Here is a 7,733-nt window from a genome sequence, read left to right as displayed (position 1 = left end):
ATTTATGTCCCCCTTCAAATCTGAAGAAAATTGGGGGGTACCAACATATTGAACTGCAGAATATCTATATCTATATCTATATCTATATCTATATCTATATCTATATCTATATCTATATCTATATCTATATCTATATCTATATCTATGTAATATGAGTGGGAAATACTTCCACTTAACCCCAGTAATGGATAAACCAGTAATGACCTATGTGTCAACATAGTCAAACTGGTTTTTATGTGTGCATGAGAATGCAAAAGCACAAATGGATAATGCCCTTTTTTTTGCCTAAATGCAAGGCTAATGTATACAGAACTGTGGCATGTACTTGGAGACTGAAGGGAGCACTATGCAAGCAGATCTTCCAGGCAAGCAGATGTGGCAAGGGAAGATATGTGGCTAGGAGTGGGAATGTGCCGCTCTGCTCTGCAGGAGCGGAGAAGGGAATGATGTTCAGGGGAGCTGCTCTCCCTGTCTGAGGCCACAGATCAAAATGAGCCAAAGCTTCTTCCAGCCATAAAATGTAAGTGGTCTTAGGTCTGACATCTTGCACACTTCCAGGTCTAGACATGAGTGGCGAGTCCCATTAGCAAAGTGGTCTTCTCCGCGTCCCAGTGATATAACGCTCCTATTCATAGCTCCGCCAAATGTGATATAGAGGACTTTAAAGTTTGACATTTTTATTCAAGGAAAGCTATTACTGACCTAGGACTGCTTCTTGCCTGGAGAGCAATTCCACATCTTTGGAGCAGACGTTTCCTTGACAGGTAGGTTTTAATGGTGGCTATCAGAAGATACATGGGAGGATTCTGTGAGACTTGTGTGTACTCTACGGGCAGGGAGGGAGATGATGTGGTCCTGCAAGTCTTATGAGGTAAGCTGTCCACACCTGCCCCCACCACTAAAAACAAAATCTCTGTTACTTTCCGTATTGCCATGCTCTTTGAAGCTGTAACAGAGGGATTGGAGGGAGAACAAACAAAGGCGTAGTGGTGCAAAAGAAAAGGGAATGCCTCATTTCTTTTCTTGTCTGCTTTCTCGATTTGGAAAGGCAAGAGGCAGTGGTGTGAGAGAGATGTGAGAAGGAAGGAATCACCTTCCATATTATTCCCTCCAGATACCCATTCCTGCCTCACCATGCTGGGAGCGGCTGCTGCAGCTCTGACATGGCCAGGGTGGGGGCTGGGTTCCCCCTCTTTCCTTGGAGGTGCCTGTGTGGCCCTTTAGCCAATCATGAGTGTGTGAGGTGGTGGGGCTTGGGAGCAGACCTAAGAGAGAACTGTTTCCTTCTGATCTCACTGGTGTTCTTCAAGCAGAGGCTGGATTGCATTTCTTGAGGGATGCTCTTGATTTCCTGCATTGAGCAGGGGCATAGCTGTAAACCATCCCCTATTTGGCGGGAAAGTCCCTTATCCCAGCGCTGTGTCCCGCTGCTGTCCCTTATTGATGATGTCCCTTAAATTTCCCGGGTTTCAAAGTAAGCAGTTCCTCTCCCTCCCTCCCTGTAGGCCAGGGAGGAGGGAGGCTCCAACTGTGTTGCTTGGCTGTGTTGCTCACCCAATAAGGAGTCTAAGAATGACTGGGGGGTGGAGCTTGCATGCCTTGTGCCGATCAAATCGGCCGGGTTGCCTGGGGACTCGCCTTTGCTCAGTGCTTCCCAGCGGAGAGGTGACAGTGGTTTTCCTTGCTGCATCCCCTTTGCCGGGTTGCTGCACTGTGGGAACCACCGCTTGAGGCTTTGTTTGGCTGCTGGCTGAGTTTTCTGCCTTTGGCTTGGAGGGGCTCAGAGGTTGAACATATCTGTTCTTGGAAAATCCCTTATTTTGGCTGCTGATCCCATATTTTCGAGGCTGCTGGTCCCTTATTTTCAAATCTGTAAGTTGACAGCTATGAGCAGGGGCTAGACTAAGGTTACCAGATTTTTTCCAATGAATTCAGCGACACTTTTCAACTTCAATGGATTTTGTATGGGGACTGGTTTGTAAATCTGGGGACTGTCCCCGGGAAACAGGGACGTTTGGTAACCTTAGGCCAGACTAGATTGTTTCCAAAGCCCCTCTCCAATTCTAAGATTATACGAATACCCAGAATTTCCAGTGGGTCACATGGTGATATGCTTGGTCCTTCTCACTCTAAGGAGCCCATAAATGAAGCTGGATTGGATTGATCTTTATTACGGCTATTGGCCCATTACACGACAGTTTCCCATACCAACATATTATACTTAGACCTCCAGATTTAAAATCGCCTAAACTTACAAAAGACAAACAGGAACCAAAGCAAAACAAAAACAAGGACGACCATCATACATTACAATAAATTTGTAACCTATACATCACCCTCTGCTCATAAATTAATCACGGATATCAATGGTGATATCGCTTAAAACATAGATCATGGTTTAAAACAATGGTGATATCACCTAAAACATAGATCATGGTTTAAAAGGGTTATCCGAGCCACACAGGAGACCGTTTCTCTTCTTTAGGGATAGGACGCTGATCAAGAATCTGGCAACCATGAGTGATCTTAGGGGGTCATCGTCGATTAGTAGATATCTCAGTTTGGCTTCAATCGTATCATCGGCAATTCCCTTAAGATACTGAGCAAGAAACTTGCTCCTAGCCGGTAAGTGAAGAGCACAGTCAAAAATTATGTGATGTAACGATTCCGGTGCCCCACAATTACAATCACATAAGAGCGATATCTGTCCATTGGAGAATCTATTTCTCAGCATGTTCGATGGGAAGGTGTTGAATCTTGCCTTTACAAAGGTATATCTATGAGCTGAGGAAGTTAAGCAATACAAATAATTTGGGAGCCTTAAGAGGGGTAATAAACCAAGATTTAGAGGTGAGCAGGTACCATTGCCCAAGACCATTTTCTGCTGTAAGTCCATCTCCTCTAGCTTACAGGTTACTGATCTTTTAGCTGGGACTATGTCCTGCTCTAGTAATTTGGATGGGGAGATTCCCATTGCCGTGATTTTCAGCTGTAAATTTTTTACCCATGGGCTCTGGAAATCATCTCTCCACATACATTGTATCAAGTACAAGTTTGGGAGATTGTGCCATAGAGATAACCAGTGACAAAGTATGTGCTTCCACAGAGCATTTTCCAGGGATACAATATTAAGTTCCATGCGTAACGCTGTATTACTTACACAGTTGGGCAGTTTCAATATCCCTCTTAAAAACTGATTTTGAATGATCTCCAGGTGAGATAGGTTGACAAAAGTCCCCCAAATAGAGATGGCATAAGCAATTGTCGGGATCACCTTGGCCTTGAAGACTTTCAGCGCCGATGGGATATGAAGGGCCCCATCGGTGAAGAAAAATCGCAAGATCGCCAAGGAGATAGCTTTGGCTCTATTTGTAACATAGGCTACATGGGCCTTCCATCTGAGGTTATGTTGTAACCAAACTCCCAAATATTGGAATCTGTAGACTTGTTCAATGACTCTCCCATCAATTCTCCAATTATGGAGTTTCCAGCCCTTTGAGAAAATCAGGATCTTAGATTTTCCATAATTAATTGTAAGGGAATTTGCGTTACAGTATGATCCAAAAATGTTTAAGGCCCTCCTGAGACCTACTCTAGAAAAAGAAAGAATGACTGCGTCATCTGCATATAGTAACAAGGGGCAGCGATAAAGTGCTAGGCGGGGTGCATGAATCCTTTCTTGGGCCTCTATTAGGGGAGTCCTCATGTCGCTTATGAACAAATTGAACAGGAGTGGAGCCAGTATACAACCCTGTCGGACACCTCTGTTAATGGGAATTGAATTGGTGAGATCACCCTCGGGGGTGAATCTCACTCTAGCCGCTGAGTTCTCATGGAGTTTGATTATTAGCCAGAGAAGCCTTCTGTCGATGCCCCAGCGGGTGAGTTTTTCCCAGAGGATGCTCCTGGGGATACTATCGAATGCTGCCTTTAGGTCAATGAATGCCGCACAGAGTTGGCCACCCTTTGGGGTGGAATATTTCCAGGCAAGATGTTGTAAAATTAGAATATGATTGATTGTTGACTGTTTTGGGCAGAATCCAGCTTGTTCGGGCCCAATTAATTTTTTCTCTTCGGCCCATTGGATAAGTCTGTTCAACAGGCAGCGGGCATACAGTTTCCCCACTATTGAGAGCAGACTGATGTTTCTGTAATTCCCCGGGTCATCAGGTGAGCCCTTTTTGTGGATTGGAACGATAACAGTGTCCTTCCATACTTCCGGGATCATTCCAGAGTTGTTAACTGCATCAAAGATGGTTGCCAGGACCTTGGCCCACCAGTCCGCGTGGTATTTTATAGCTTCTGCCAGGATCAGGTCTGGCCCAGGCGCCATAAATGAAGCTGTTTGCTGACCCCTGGCATCAATGCACTTTGATAGCTGCTGTTTCAGGTTGTGGCACACAGGATCCCAGTTCACCTGAGCAGATTTTACATGTTGAAAGCCAGTAATTTAATTTTTTTCCTCCAATGAATTACATATTTGAACTTGTCTTGTACATTACAGCACGTCCTACTGGTACCTAGTTTTTTGCAAGTATTTCAATACATGCTGTGTTGTGCAATGGGTATGCAATGAACTCTTGTGTTGACTTCAGAATGTTTTGGAAAACAGTAATTTGAATGAGGTTTTTTTGAATGATATGGACCAATGCTATATTTTTTGGAAAGCTGGATGTGAAGACCCATGCTTCAGTGCCACAGACTGTATATAATGGTTTCCAGGCCACCATTTTAATATTCTTTTCAATACAGAAGATCAGTGGTGGGCAGGGGGAAAGTAGAGAAGGACTGATAGCCTCATGTGTGTTTGGAATGTGCAAAGACATTATCTGAAAGAAAATGCAGCATTGCAAGGAAGATAAAATGAAGCCATTGTTTGCAGTAGGGATCACTCCTTAGTAGGCTAGGAAATTGTACCCAAACCATACTATCTACAGAAAGCAGGCCTGACCCATTTGAGCTACTGAGATGATGAAACTTCAGTCTATGTTAGTAGCAGATCCACCTCAATTAAACTCGGATAAAGATGGAAGAAACAGCAATACTGCAGAAATACTGAATTCCTCGTAGTTTCCTCCATTACAAAAGTCGTTTAATAATTCTTTCTGTGCGAGACCCTGATAGAAATAACTGAAGGAATGTGCTTAATTAGAGCACTAATGGCTCACTCCTATGCAAAATTACTTGGAAATAAGTCCCACTAGGCTTAATGGGACATATTTCTATGTAAACATGCATAAGAGAGGAGTGCACTGTTACTGATTCAGATGCTTTTCTGGACATCATTATTTTTGCTGCCTGGTGGAATTTCTCAGGCAACACTCTTGCTTTCTAAATAAAATAAAGCAAAAGCATTCCAATTTGCATAACTAGTAGGCACCTTTACAATACCTGCAGCCTGGGCTAAGAGTGCTACAGTAATCTGATATATGATCCTCTCTTCCTCCCTCCCTCCCTCCCTCCCTCCCTCCCTCCTTTCCTTACTTCCTTCATAATTTTCTAGGTCTTGTGTTGTCTGACTTGTGCAATGTGCATTTTGTCTTATGACTGCAGTGCAGACAATTGTGGTTTAGTACCACTGCACAGGACTCTTTGGTGTGTGGTCTTCTCAAACCAAACACCTACAGAAAGTATGAATGAGCAGAAAATGAGAAAAGTGGAGATTTTGTGGAACTGAAGTGTACAATGTGCCTGAGCAGAATGAAGGATCCATGCACAAGTGTGTACTGTTAATTCAGTCCACCTGCCTATCAGAATTGACCTAACCTAGAATTTCAGTCGTGGTTTTGTTGCATGCCACCCCAGTCACCAAGCAGTGTGAGATTCCAGGGGTTCCAAGCATTTACCCAGGCTTCATGTTTCCTGGGAATGAGGGACAGTGGAGACTGTGGTGTCTTTATGATATATGGTTTATTTACACATATATACAACCTGAGCCTACAATGGAGAAGTTCACAGCACAAATATCCCAATAAGGTCTTCCTCCCCCATATCCACAACCTTGGGTTGAAACAGAAATCAAACATTGCTCTGACTCTCTTTGGCTTCCCTGTTGGCAGCTTTTTTCCAGCTTCTAGCTCACATCACTCAACTCTCCTTTCTGGCCTTCTCCCGCCTTAATAATAATAATAATAATAATAATCTATTATTTATACCCAGCCACTCTGGGCAGCTTCCAACTACCAGCTAGTTGAGGGAGGGGGTCCACCGCATTTTCCGTCTGGCACAGATCCACTTCCTTTCTCCCTTAATGGCCCATTACCTAGGCTATCACCTCACCAGGAAGCTAGACTGGCTTATATTTTAACACTTGCTGGATCCAGGAGTCAGAAGGCCCATTGAATCAATGGAGATGAGACCATCCTGTGCTTAACTTTGTCACTGGAAGTAATGGAGCCACAGTATCTTTTAAACTGGCTGTGCCGTGCTCTTACTAAGCAGCAAATGTGCCAAGATAGCAGCAGTTGGGTGGTCCAAATTTTGTAGAGAGCTGTCCAAAGCTGCCAGTCAGCTGAGCAACATATTGACACATTGGCCCGATGTCATTGGTGTGCCACTATCACAAAGCTTTCGTCTGGAATTGCATTTATTTGTGTCTAAGATCCATAGGCTGAGACAAATGTTCCAGGAGCAAGCACATTTGTTTATGGATTTATAACTACACACACAAATAATAGGAATGCCTTTAAAGAGGGAACTCATTTTGTATGATTAGAGAGTCTGCATTCACCCCCCCCCCGCTAATCTGTTTGCCTTCTTTCTAGGTGATTTCATTTCTTCTCCTCCTCAAGCATTATTCAGCCTGACGGCTGCCTTTAAATCCACACTATAGTAACCTAGCTGAAAAGAACCTGGAAAAATAAGCTAAGACAGCCAGACAAAGGGAGGTGTAGGGGAACAGGGAGAAACCAAGATGAGAAGAAAAAGAAAGGTAAGATAATTGGGTGGGTAATTTCATCCTTTGGATCTAGCAGGGTTGTAGTTTGCATTGTTTGCCATTATATTTTTACTCTTTAGACAACTTGAGCCCAGTATTTCGTTTCCTTCCTTCCTTCCTTCCTTCCTTCCTTCCTTCCTTCCTTCCTTCCTAGACTACTAGTTGCCACACGCTGCAGTGAGCTGTCAGTATAAACCTGAAAGACATGTCAAGGCTCATGGATTCCCTTGTGAAAGCAAACGGATGATCTCTGCATCATTTATCAAGTGCTGCAGGTTGGTCCAGGTAGGGCAAAGCCATGTGGGGGTGGGGGTTCCATGAATTCAGAAGGTATTAGGTTGCCCATTCCTAACTTTCTCTGAAATGTGGCTGTTCTTTTTCTTTGGGGTGGGTTGGAAGAGCAGTGTCCCCTCCTCCAGCTAAAGTCATTTCTCAAAGCTGTAGATTTTAGGTGAGTGGACAGTTACCTTCTGCACTGGTACCCCTCAGACCTGCTCAGAACTACTGCAAGCCACCTTTCATTCCATCCCTGGACCTTCTCGTGTCTCTGCTTCCAAGTCCAATCCTACACACACACACACACACACACACACACACACACACACTATACCTTTAAAGTACATTTGACGCACATTCTTTCCCCTGAAGAATTCTGGGAACTGTAATTTACCCTCACAGAGTCAAAGTTCCCAGCAACCCTTAACAAACTACAGTGCCCAGAATTCTTTGTGTGGAAAAATGTGTTCCGAATGTGCTTTAAAGGGATAGTATACGCAGCTGAAGACATTTTGCTGCC

General features: G+C 44.0%; 1 long non-coding RNA gene across 1 annotated transcript; it reads left to right on the top strand.

Moving 5' to 3' along the window:
* The first annotated feature begins 225 nt into the window (after positions 1 to 225).
* LOC307220633 lies at positions 226 to 7,217 on the top strand. The gene is made up of 3 exons (XR_013841010.1): positions 226 to 764; positions 6,765 to 6,931; positions 7,092 to 7,217. It is a non-coding gene; the product is annotated as an uncharacterized lncRNA (long non-coding RNA).
* The last annotated feature ends 516 nt before the right edge of the window (positions 7,218 to 7,733 follow it).

Source organism: Podarcis cretensis (genome assembly GCF_951804945.1).
Source record: "Podarcis cretensis genome assembly, chromosome: 7".
NCBI classification, from domain to species: Eukaryota; Metazoa; Chordata; class Lepidosauria; order Squamata; family Lacertidae; genus Podarcis; species Podarcis cretensis.
This window is presented reverse-complemented; position numbering and strand designations above follow the sequence as displayed.